The following is a 13,277-nucleotide window of genomic DNA, read 5'->3' as shown; positions in this document are numbered from 1 at the left end:
AAATTCAACCCATACTTCTAGGCAATGATTGTGTCCATGACATAATGATACAGGTTATCAGGCAAAAGGACCAAATATTTAAGTGCTGTCCTCATCTTTGCTGATGACTGCTAAGTCTTTTGTATCCTTTGGGCTAAAAAATCAAGCAAACATTAAGAACTTTCAGAGAAAATCTGGATATGCCGGGGAGCCTATTTATGATCCGTTTATATGGCATAAACAGGGCCAGGTGTGTTCAAGTGTATCTCAGGTAAAACAGAGTCTAAATCTTACATAATAAAAATGATACTGCAGGAACCTCGCATGATAGACATGGCCTGCCCTATTTGTGTTCATCTATTTATTTTCTCAGTGTGAAGGAAGTCATAACTGGTGACTCAGGGATTTGAGAATAAGACTTAAAGGGCAATTTACTCCTTAGCAGTCATCAGAGAATAATCAAAGAATCATGAGGATATACACCAGTCTTAATAAAATTTCTCTTATAGTTCTACACTGAAATCTGTACTATCACTCCCTAGAATGCAAAGGTTGTTGCATTTTTGCTTTAAAATGATCCTTTATACCGGGCATGAATAGTATCCTTACACTTTTAGTATTCAAATTCTATCACAAAATCTGGATTACCTGGGAGAAAAATCAAGGAATATATTATTAAGCAATTAAAACATGATAGAGAAGAATATATTGTCTGCTTCCATTGGTAAAGAGGAAAAGGAGGAGGGGGACTACCTTTTTAAATAAATTGCTAATAATGATATGGACACAGATTCACATATTAACAAATTAACTGATCTGACAGTGGGTGATAAGGAAGAAATTTTACTTGGAAAAAATAGCTTTCTAAGCCCTCAGTATTAGTTAGGTCTTAGAGGTAGGATTTTGACTCTAAATACCCTAGCACCATAATGGAATAAATATGTCTTCAATCTAATTGTTGAAAGAAAATACCTTCCATAAAAATTTTTTCCACCTTAACCTATTGCCTCTCTTTTCTCCTAAATCCATTTCTTCCTTTCTTCTTTCTCCCTTTGTCCCTGTGTCCCTCCTTCCCTTCCTTCCTATCCTTCTTCTTCCTTCATTTTTTTCTTCTTTTCCTTCCTCTCTCCTTTCCTTTCATTCACTTTCTTTCCGGCAGCTTGTGTAAATCTTCACTTTTCTATGAATCCTTGCCAGTCTCTCCAGCTATTCTAGTCCCCCAGTCACATATAAATCCATACTGTTTACCATTAACTAATGTCTAATCTGGAATCTGCTTTGTGATACAGAGAGATAAATATCTCTTTCCTCAGATTAAGGCTGCAACTCACCATTTCATCTTGGCTCACACTATAGTGAGGGAAATTTAAAGAGATGATATATAGAAAGAAATTAATGCAATAACTAATGCATAATAGTCACTAAACAAATACCAGTCTGCCCGCTAATGGGAACTAAGGCAACATTAATGGGGTCCAGAAATGTAAGAAATTCTGCAGTTCCTGCAAGGAAGGGCAGTGTAACCTGGAAATACAGTCTAAAGACAAAGACTAGTGGGCACGCAATTTTCACACACAAAGTTCTCACACCAAGTAAAGGCTGGAATAGTCTGCTTTCAACGTGAAAAGTGTACATTGGGATACAAGTACTGGCTCTGCCTTGTACTAGCTGTGGAAATTTAGGCAGATTTCTTACATAAGAAACTAAGCGTAACTAAAAGTGGCTGCGGTGCTTTAGGTATCTACTACTCTTATTCTACCCATTACGAGGCAGAGCTTAGCAAACACACACACAAAAGCCTCGGCTGTGCCACACATTATTGCTAAAGGGACACAGTCTGAATAATTAGTGATATTGAATGTATTAGTACTTTTAGTTTAATAATTAATTATAAAGAAGTTGAGGAACAAGATTTATGCTATCTACCAGATAGAAAATATATCTTTATATAAATACCATCTTAGACAAATCTAACCTGCCTCTAGCTGCCTCATCCTTTCACTAACACTGACCAATTCAGTTTTCCATCTCAGCTTGAATGTGCCCTACATAATTACCCAAACTCATTCCACCTCTCCCAGAAAGCATCTCTCTAACTTTATCTATGAATGTTCTTAATCACAAGCAATAGAAGATGATTAGAAGATCATCAAAAGATATTGCATATCTCACAGCCTTTGGTAGAAGCCCTAGAGAAGCAAGTTTGGGACCATGCCCCAGGAATTTTGACCAAAACAATGTTTTCAAACTGGCCTGACTAAGAGTTAGAATCCTCCTGCTGTGCTCTACAAAAATTAGAGGAATTCCTTCCACCTGGCCTCTGTCGCCATCCCACCAATGCCAGACTTTCCGGGGATTAGGTATGCTGTCATTGCTGTCCACAATACCACACATGTTAAGTGAAGAACCTCCTTTTCAAAAGTCCTATGTGTGTTAATCTCATGGGTTAAGACTTGTTCCCCAACTAGAAAGGCATCTAAGAAATAGTGCTTTCTATTCTAACCTAGGCAGTTGGATCTCTTAAGAGGGAAAATTAGCAATCATAAGAAAAGTGTCAGAAGATGTTGGCCAATAGACAACATGAAAGTATTCATTTTAGTGACCATCCATGTGTTTGTATCTATTGAAATGAGGTGTGTGGAGGAGAGTAAGGTATATAAGAAAATAAGCTATCTTTTCATTTATCATTACCATAGATGACAGCAAGGTTGATTTGTCTGCAGATAATTAGTTAAAGCAATCGTGGTAATTCCATACCCTTGTCAGAGATTGGTAAATGTAATGAATGGACTATGACCCAAATTTGGCCAATGTAAAATGGATAGATCTCTTGGGACATTTCTGAGTGAAGTTTTTACTCTTAAGAGCTAGTCACAGTAACACACTTTCTTCTCTAACTGAATATTTTCATATCTAGATATAACACCCAGAACTTCTAGTTTCATCTTGATGAAAGCCTGATAATGAAGCCAACAGTGAGAATGATGATGTGGAGATGTGGCATGGTGAATTGAATTATGTACTCCAACTTAAGCATATTCTTGGTCTTTATCTGCTTTCCTGTGAGTGTCAACACACTGTAAATAGGATCTCTTGAAGATGTTATTTTAGTTAATGTGTGACCTAACTGAATGAGTTGGACTGTTATAAGCAGAATGAATTCAGACACAGAGAGGGAAAGCACAGGGAAGAGTGGGACACTGAAGTCAACAGAACCCAGAAGAGAAAGGAGAGGACAGTGCCATATGAAGCAAGAGCCAAAGGACCACAAGAAGTGCCCACCAGCCAACACTCAGACTTCAGGAGGAAGCAAGCATTCTAGCCTCTGAAACTGTAAGACAATATATCTGTTTAAACAAAACCATTGTGTGGTATTTGTCAGAGCAATCTGTTAAACTAAGACAGATGGAAAGACTTGGATCCCTGATGGCATCCTACAGTCAGTGTTAAGCATGTTCTTCTGGATTTACTGTTTTGTGGAATAGGAAAGCTTATTGTTTTGTGGAATAGGAAAGTAATAAGACTTAAGGCAAAGTCCTATTACTTAAAAGGAAGAAAATACCTCAACTGATGATGGATTTGGCACCAGGAATTCTGCAGGTGTTAGAAAATAAATGCAGAAATCCTCAAGTATGAGACTGAGGCAGCATGGGAGATCAGATTGCTAAATCAGTCTTACATAAGTCAGATACCTTATCCAGTATCAAAGATTACTAATAATGTCAAAGATGAAGGTAATCAAGAGGTTCATAAGAAGCAGTTAAAGGTCTTGGGCATGTTCCATGACTCTTCACACTTTCCCTCCTATCATTAGGCACATCTTCACTGGTCCAGAAAAATAGAGAAGATTTCCAAGAGAGGTACTAGGGTCACAGAGAAGGGAGCTTTCAGGTCAAGAAATATATATACCCTAGTTTACAGGATATTTTCAGGGAGCCATGCCTCAGACAGCCATAAATTCTGGGTCTATATACTGTAAGACTTATTCTTAGAGAGGGACATCATTTCAAGGAAAATGACTCTTCATTGTAGTAAGTATCATTAGTCTAATTTCCAGGATGCTTAGTTATCAATATATTTAACAGGAAATTATACTTGTTCACCCACCTTAAATCTTTCCAAGTGATCATCATCCTAATAAAGAAGGGAAGTATCTCACAGGCCAGCTTCAGTGTCCACATAAGTTTCAGCACCTTCCTCCGCAAAGATAAAGAATGAAAGTGAGTGGGTGGGCCACGATGGCTCAACAGAGTTGTTGCCTGCCATGCCAGAGACCCGGGTTCAATTCCCGGTGCCTGCCCATGCAAAAAAAAAAAAAAAAAATGGAAGTGAGTGAGTGGCCATTATTCTCCTCCAAGATCTTACACTTCAACTGAATACATTACATGCATTTGAGATGTCTTATTTTGGGCCAGTAATAAATCTATTTTTGTAAGTGCAAACATGTTTTTTAACTAAAAAAATTGTATTAACAAAAGTGTGGGTATGGATGTCAGATATTCAAAGGGGTGGATGATAATGCATATTGCATGGATTATCCATTCCCCAATTGATATATAATCTGTCAAGCAGCAGATGGCAATCACCTGGTGTGATGGTTATTTGAATATGTCAACTTGGCTAGGTTATGATGTCTAGTTGTTTGTTCAAGCAAGTACTGGCCTGGTTATTATGAGATTAGTTAGTAGATTCAAATCATTAGTCAATTTTATGCATCTATGGCTGATTTAATCTACAATCAAGAAAGGAGGTTGCCTTCAGCAATGACAGAAGTATCCTCATCTAAAGAGTTGATGGCTTTAAGGGCAGAATTGAGGATTTTAGCGGTCAAAAAGAATTTCTATCTCTACACCAGCCTGGCAGCTTCTCCTGAGGAATTCATCAGAATTCCCAACTTCAGCTTCCCCTGAGGAATTCAGTGTCACCTTCCTCAAGTTTCCAACCTGCAGTTTGCCCTGCAAAATTTGAATTTGTCAATCACCATGGTTTGTAAGCCAATTCCTGTAATAAATCTCTCAATATTTATATATACAAATTCTGTCAAATCTGTTTCTTTGGAGAACCTTAACTACTGCAGATTTAAGTAGCAGGACCCATTTTTGAGAAGCAGAATCTAAGGATGATATTTCTCAGTTGGTTTTGAGGTAAGGGGAATTGGTTCTCTAATCTGATTAGATGAAAATGCACTGCTGAGTCTATTTCCTATGATCAAGAAGGCACTGAGAATCCACGGTGTGACCTGGAAATACAGTTATCCAAAATTCACTATTGAATATTCCTACTCAAATGTTCATAAAAGGAAAGGCTCTGGGTGATAATGCATTTGGCAACGTAGCAGAGTTTTGAGGAGTTAAAGCATAATGATGTTGACTTTTAACAAGATAAATTTGTTAAAGAAAATGATGAAGTCAGGGCTTAAAATTCCCAACTCAAATATTACAAGAAGGACTTGAAAGTTTTGTATGTGCCCTAAAAGACAATCTTATTTCTTGCAACCCCAGACTTGAGACTTCTGAAAATTAAGCCCAGAGAGTCACTGTGCAAGTAGTTGAATTACAACATAAATTGAATTCCCAGAATTTCAGGGTGTCTGTTGTGAATGCATTGAAGGAATGGGATCCTGAAAATTGAAATGGAAACATATGAACTGGAAATGATGATGGTGGGCACACTGAGTCTCTAGATTATACTGAATCTTCCTTCCAAGAGAAACCTACAATGCTCTAACCATCATAAACTGGGTGTTGTTCAGCTCATCAAGCCAAAAGGTTGTACATGTACAACAAAACTCTATCATAAAATGTAAGTGTTATAGACATGATCTGTCTCAAGCAGGCCCTGAAGGCATGAGAAGTTACACAAGAAAGTGACCCAAATGCCCAGTGCCCGTATTTCTGTCACATTAAATTTTTTCCCAGTCTGCAACTATGGTCCCATAGTTCTCTGTGATAAGTTAACTGAGAAAGTGAAAACTCAGGCTTGGCTTACAAATGGTTCTGCACTATATACAGGTACCACCAAAAAAAAAAAAAAGACTGTTGCTCCACTCCTACCCTGAAGGAGAGTAGTGAACTTTGAATAGTACACATGATTATTCATCTTGCTTGGAAGGAGGAATGGCTGGGCTTCAGGATTGGAAAATTGGTAACAGAGATCTACAGGAGAGGTATGTGGATAGACCTTTCTGAATGATTAAAAAAAAAACTAAACATTTGAAAAATTGAAACACAGGGAGCCCAGAATAAGAAAGAGGTCCTTTAATCCTTTATAGACTAATGTAATGCCTAGATACATCTTAGAGTATATTAAGTGGATAATCAAAAAGTATTGGCAAATTCCCTTGAGGGACGGGAGAAAAAATATGTAACTATTAAACTTTACCATCATGGAAACTTCTGATACTGTGTCAAACTTTAGGGACACCCAAACCAATAGGTCATGCCCTTAATCTTGAGGTTTACTCTTGTGAAGCTTATGTAGGTAGTGGAGAAGCTTAGTCTACCTATAGGCATGCCTAAGAGTTACTTCTGGAAGACCTCTTTTGTTGCTCAGATGTAGCCTCACTATCTCTAAGCCCAATTCTGCAAGTGAAATCATTGCCCTTCCCCCTACATGGAACATAACATCCAGGAGTGAAAACTCCCTGGCGGCATGGGAGATGACTCCCAGGGATGAGTCCAGCCCTGGCAATCTGGGATCAACAACTCCATCCTGACCAAAAGGGGGAAAAGAAATGTAACTAATAAAGTATCAGTGGCAGAGAGAGGTCAAATAGAGTTCGGAGGCTACTCTGGAGGCTGCTCTTATACAAGATTCAGTTAGACCTTGTTACCTATTATAAACTGCCAAACCCCAACCAGGACCATTCCAGTCAATCCTAAAGAACACCTAGGGTAATATGTAAGATTCCACAAGGGTTCCATGTCCACTAGTTTAACTTTCCAGAAACCTACAACCTCCAAATGGGTCCCTGGACCAGATAAGCCTTGAAACCTAGAGGGCCCAGCCTCTCCAGAACATTAGATAGTTCCATCTCCCTACCCTATATTATTGACAGACCTTTCCAACATGAACAAGTTAGAATTTTCATAACCCAAACACCCCTAAAGAGAAAGACAGAAAGATCAAAGGTGATGGTGGAGTTGTACACAGAGAATAGGATTTAAAAAATGAATATGATTACTGAATTATTAAATTGCTATCTCTTTTAGTCTCCAGTATCTCAGAGCAGTTAGAAGTAAAAACCTAAAATTGTGGAATTGTAAACCATGTCAAACTCTGAAATATGTTCTACAACTAATTGTGGTATTGTGCTTTGAAATTTATTGCTTTTTTGTATATATGTTATTTTTCACAAAAAAAAATTGATTGTGGTGATAAAAGAAAAATGTAATCCTTCTAGCCTCCTATATTCTGGAGCAGCTAGAAGGAAAAATGTGAGAGGTTCATATGGTAGCCCCTAACAAACTCTGGGAGCTGCTCTGTAGCTACTTGTTGAAGAGTGCTTTGAAAGCTATTGCTTTTTTCTCTCTTTGCTTTGTGTATATGTTATACTATACAATAAAAAAGTTTTAAAAAAATTAAAAATAAAGTTATTTTTCTCCCTTGTGAATGCTTATCAGAGGGTGACTTCAGCAGAGGAAGATTTTAATAATCAAATGGATAGGATGACCTGTTCTGTAAATATCAGTTAGCCACTTTCTCCAGCCACTCCTGTCATTGCCCAATGAGCTCATGAAGAAAGTGGTCATGGTGGTAGGAATGGAGGTCATGAATGGGCTCAGCAACATGAACTTCTGCTCACCAAGACTGAATGGGCTACAACTTTTGCTGAGTACCTAATTTGGTCCAACCTCAGTCCAAAACATGGCATCATTTTCCAATGTGATCAGCCTGCTACCTAGTGGCAGATTATGTTGGCCCACTTCCATCCTATTTTGCTGAAATAGGCACATGCTTTGAATACACATTTGCCTTCTCTGCATGTAATGCTTCAGCAAAAATTACCATCCCTAGACTTATAATATGCATTATCCACCATCATGGTATTCCACACAGCATTGCTTCTGATTTAGGAACCCATTTTCATAGCAAATGAAGTGTGGGAATGGCCACATGATCATGAATTCACTAGTGTTACCCCATTCCTCATCATCCTGAAGCACTTGGATTGAAAAAGTAGTGAAATGGCCTTTTGAAATCTCAATATGGTGCTAACTGGGTGGCAACACTTTTCAGGCTGGGGGCAGTATTCCCCAGGAGTTTGTATATGCTTTAAATTAATGTCCACTCAACATGGGTCCAGGAATCAAGGGGAAGAAATGGGAGTGGCACCACTGACTATTATCCTCAATGATCCACTAGAAAAAAAATTGTTTCTTGTCCCCACGACCTTATGCTGTGCTTGTCTAGAAGTCTTAGTTCTAAAGGGAGGAGTACTTTCACCATGAGACACAAAATAATCCCACTGACCTGGACATTAAGACCAGCACCTGGACATTTTGGACTTCTTATGCCTCTAAATCAACAAGTACGAAAGGAAGTTACTGTACTGGCTGGTGTGATTCATTTTGATTCTCAATGTGAAATAAAACAGCTACTCTACAATCAAGGTAAAGAAGAGTGTCTAGGAATACAGGAGCATTCTTAGAACATCTCTTAGCACTACCATGCTCTGTGATTAAAGTCATTGGAAAGCTACAACCCAATCCAGGCAGGGATTTCAGGGATTTTAGCAGAGATTTCTAAGGACCATGTCTTTCACAAATGAAATTTTGTGCCACTGAGCCAAGTAAAGCACCACAACCAACAGAGGTGCTTACTAAGGGTAAAGAGAATATAGAAAGAGTAGTGGAATTTATAAATAGGGAGCAATGATCACATGAACAGTTGAAGAAATGAGGACTATAATGATTATGAGTACTTGTTCCTTGTTTTGCTATGAATGTTTTTAAATATACATAAAACAAATCTTTGCTTCTTCACTATCTTTTCCCTTACCATATAATATAACTTGTATTAACTTTATGTTTTCTTATTTAAATTACAGGATTAAAGTTTGATTGACTGTTACCCAAGGACTTGCATCCTTTTCTGGGGAAGGGGTTAATGCATTACAGGTTGTATGTGCTGGACAGTTGAGCTATGTTGGGGAAAATATATCTATGCTATTGTCTTTATTTAGAGATGAAAAATAGTTTGAGGAGATGCATATGGGTGCCAAGTTGACAAGAGGTAGAGTGTGATGGTTAATTCTGTGTGTCACCTTAACTAGGTTATGGTGTCTAGTTGTTTGGTCAGGCAAGCATTGGCCTAATGTTGCTGTTAAGATTTTTCATGAATTTAAATCATTAGTTGGTTGCACTTATGGCTGATTTTATATACAACAAAAGATATTGTCTTCAGGAAGAGAGCTGTCTATTCATTCAAACAGTTGAAGGCCTTTAAAGGAGAATTGAGGATTTCAGCAGTGAGGAAAAAAAGGAATTTCTACCTCTATTCCAGACAACTTCTCCTGTGGGAAAAACTCCACATTCATTGGAGTTCCCAATTTGCAACTTCACCATGGAAATTTAATATCACCTTCATTAAATTTTTAATTTGAAGCCTGCCCTACTTTATTCAGATTTGCCTGTCCTCACAGTCACATGAGCCATTTCCTACAATGCACCTCCTGTCAGTTCTGTTTCTCTGGAGAACCCTGACTAATACACATGGTGATTGTTGTTTTTCTATGATTGAACACATCAACTAAGATGACCTAATCTCTCAATGTGAGATAATGTATTTCCCTATTGTTTAAGGCAGTTTGTATCAGGTTTTCTGTTACCTAAGGCAGCTTAACCGATCCACTGCAATAATAGTGACCTTTCCTGAACCCTTTTACTGTGAGCAATGTGGTTGCTAAGTGATTTACAAACATTTTCTCATTGAATCCTCGCAACAATTTTTTTTAATGAATGGTTGGCACCTTACCCCATATTACAGATGAATAAATGGGGGGTTGAAGGAATTGGGTCATTTTTCTAAGATCATATAGTTTACAAGCAGCAGAAAACCATGTCTATCTGATTTCAAAGCTCACACTCTTTACAGCTGTATTATATTGTCTTCCATCCTGAAACTGCAGTTGCCTCAAGTTTATCATGAGAATAATGATATGTAAATTGCAACACTGTCATGAGGATTAAGTGGGATGATTTGTGAAATCTCTGGCACATAGTAGAGCTTCAATAAATTATTTAGTTCTGCCTCTTTCTAATCTTCCTTTGCCTTACCCTAGCATCCTAATTGGTTATATAACTGAGGTGAAATGAAAGGGATTTCTACTTCCTCTTTTTGTCCTAAAGAAAGAGTGTTGCCTCATCCTTGAGCAACTTCTGAACCAAGAATTAGTGGAGTATACTGGATTTTCCTCTTTCTTAAGTGCTCAGCCTGTCAAACCCAGGAAGTCTCTAATTAGAGACTCTGGAGGTACTTTCCAGGAATGCACTCCTTGAAGAGTACATTATGAGAAAGGTAAGAAGAGGGGGAACCACAAAATCACTAATGTGATTTCTAGATATAACTGGCTCATAATTCCTACAACAGTCATTGCGTTGGTCTCCATACTGTCTTCGGAAAAAAAATTATTTTGTAAACACATTTCATGAAATAAATGTCAATTCACCCGCATTGTCTGTACAATATTATTGTTCACATAGGAACTCCATACCATGCTTCCCTACTGTTTGGGATTGAATTGTATACCCCAGTTTGGACATGTTCTTGGTCTTTGTTTCCTATCTAATGGGTGTAGACCCATTATAAATAAGATCTCTTCAAGACGTTACTTCAGTTAAGATGTGGTCCAACTAAATCAGGTTGGGCTTTACTCCTGATTACTGGAATTCTTATAAACTGAGTGAAAGTCAGATAGAGAGAAGCCACAAAGAGCAGCCAAAAGCTGGAAGTCAAGGGAACACAAGAAGAGAAAGAAGATGGTGCCATGTACATTGGTATGTCAAGGAAAAGCCAAGGAACCTAAAAGATTGCAGGTCAACAAAATGATATTGAACTCAGTTGGAAGCAAGCTTTTGAGCTTCTGAAATCATGAACCAACAGATTTCTGTTTTTAAGCAACCCATGGTATGGTATTTTTCTTAGCAGTTGAGAAACTAAAACACCCTTCCAAAGGATTGCCCTAGCCTATGCACAGCACTAAAAAGGGCAAAAACAGTCTTTTAACAAAGATTATCTGGGTCATTTCTTCTGTTCACCATTTTACCAATGAACAAGTTAGTTCCAAATGATATTTTTTCCAGCTTCCAAGGAACTGAAACATATGTACTCACAAACAGCAGCAGCAGAGAAACTTAAATCTGCTTCCATTTGAGCTGCTCATAGACCTATCCAGAAGGAGACTACCAAAGACAGATGGAGGACTCATAGAGATGTTGTTATATAGTAACTAATGAGAGACAATACAAATAATCAAGCCCATTCTTTCTAATGTCAAGTTCATAACACTGGTGAATTGGCTTTTCTATCAGTGAGAAGACAAAGAAGGCAGTAAGTGGGGCTTTACCACTGAAAACCAATCTGGCCCAGTATGCTACAGATACCTGCCAGCTTGTTCATTTGGGCCAATGCCCAGGAAACAAGGTGGATTCTGACTCAGGGAAAAATTCCTGAAATTACTGACACATTAGTATTGCAGCCCAACCAAGTAGACCTGAAAACAATATAAAAACACAGAGGCAGCTTCTCTCAAGTTAACAGCATGTGTACCAAGCAAACCACATTCCCTGAGAGTAGATTCAACCCTACCATCTATTCCCTACCTTTGAGACAGGCCATCATCCCATTTTAGTCTTTCTAAAATGACTCAGAATTTATGTTTCAGCACCAGTTATTTAATCTAGATTATACTGAACAAGTAAAAGGTAGAACCCAAGACACTTGGTTCCACCACAGCATGTCTTCAAAAGTAGGTGACATTCTGGGCGGGCCGCGGTGGCTCAGCGGGCAAGAGTGCTTGCCTGCCATGCCGGAGGACCCCGGTTCGATTCCCGGCCCCAGCCCATGTAAAAAACAAACAAACAAACAAAATATAATAAAACAAGAAAATGTTTAAAAAAGATGTTTCCCTTTCTTCCTCCCTTCCTTCCTTCCATCCTTCCTTCCTTCTCTCTGTCTTTCCTTCCCTTCCTCCCTCTCTCTTTAAAAAAAAAAAAAAAAAAAAAAAAAAAGTAGGTGACATTTTGAATGTAGAATACTATAGTGGAAAAAGCAAGGATTTTGAAGTTCTGCCAACTCCTGACTTTTGTAGACCATCTTTGTCATTTAAAATTTTAGATTTATTACTGATGTCTCTGAGTTTCTCAGCTATTCTAGAGAGAAAAGAGAATCTATTTCACAATATTTGATGAGGGAACAAATGTAATTATGGGAACTGTAGGGGCTGGGGACAATGTTTCCTTGACTGTAACACAAAGATGACCTGCATCAACCTAACCTGGGGTGCCATTCAATCAGGCAGGCTCCTGGACCCTGCCCTAGGATTGTTGCATGGAACCTGGGAATGGGAAGTTCAGTCACCCCAGGTGAATCTTAATACTTGGGAACACTGATCTTCCTTTGGCTGGAAGTCAGATGCCTGCACACAATGAGTCAGATGCCTGCATGCAATGAAAGACTCAGGGTGATGCAGGGGTAAGGCACTATCATGGGGTCCTGGATACCAGAGTTTGGTCTTTGATTGGTTCTGTAAATCTTGGTGAAATTTTCCATCTGCACATCAAGGAGGCCATATTTCATAGTTTTTAAGACCCTTCCAATCCCTACAGGTGATTTGGTGAAATGAGTCACATTCAATACAGAGCATTGAGCATTGCACTTTGCAATGAATTGATCCTAAATAATGCACAAAGATCCAGACACCTGGTTATTCAAAAATCTGTTTATGAGAGAGTAAGTTGTGGGAATTTTAGGACACTAAGGAGAATTTCCATCTTATCTGTGTCCTCAGGACTAGAATGCCTTTATGAGAAACAAAGCATATGATTCTATTTTTAAAGGAACGTTTAAAACAATTTTTCTTAATGAGGATGCTGTCGTCACCTTGGGGATAACTGATTGTTTGTAGGGATTGATTGAGTTATCACAACGATTGGGATAGCTTTTAATGGGCAGAGTCTAGGAATGTCTTGATAGGCACAGGACAGCCTGACACAGAAAGATTGGTCCACATCTTGCAGAACTTCTGAATGTCCCAGTAGGCACTGATTTTTTGAAACACAATTTATACCCATGAATTT

General features: G+C 38.4%; 1 protein-coding gene across 1 annotated transcript in view; it reads right to left on the bottom strand.

Annotated features, from left to right (window-relative positions):
- The window catches only part of LOC143673299 (uncharacterized), a 53,314-nt gene that overhangs the window by 15,500 nt on the left and 24,537 nt on the right, over positions 1–13,277 (bottom strand). Inside the window, exon 7 of the mRNA XM_077147612.1 lies at positions 4,087–4,172. The gene's annotated coding sequence lies outside the window, so the exon portion shown is untranslated. The remainder of the gene's footprint in view (positions 1–4,086; positions 4,173–13,277) is intronic.

This window comes from Tamandua tetradactyla, unplaced genomic scaffold (genome assembly GCF_023851605.1).
Source record: "Tamandua tetradactyla isolate mTamTet1 unplaced genomic scaffold, mTamTet1.pri scaffold_91_ctg1, whole genome shotgun sequence".
In the NCBI taxonomy this organism is placed as follows: Eukaryota; Metazoa; Chordata; class Mammalia; order Pilosa; family Myrmecophagidae; genus Tamandua; species Tamandua tetradactyla.
Note: the sequence above shows the minus strand (reverse complement) of the source record. Positions and strands in the feature narration are given on the sequence as shown.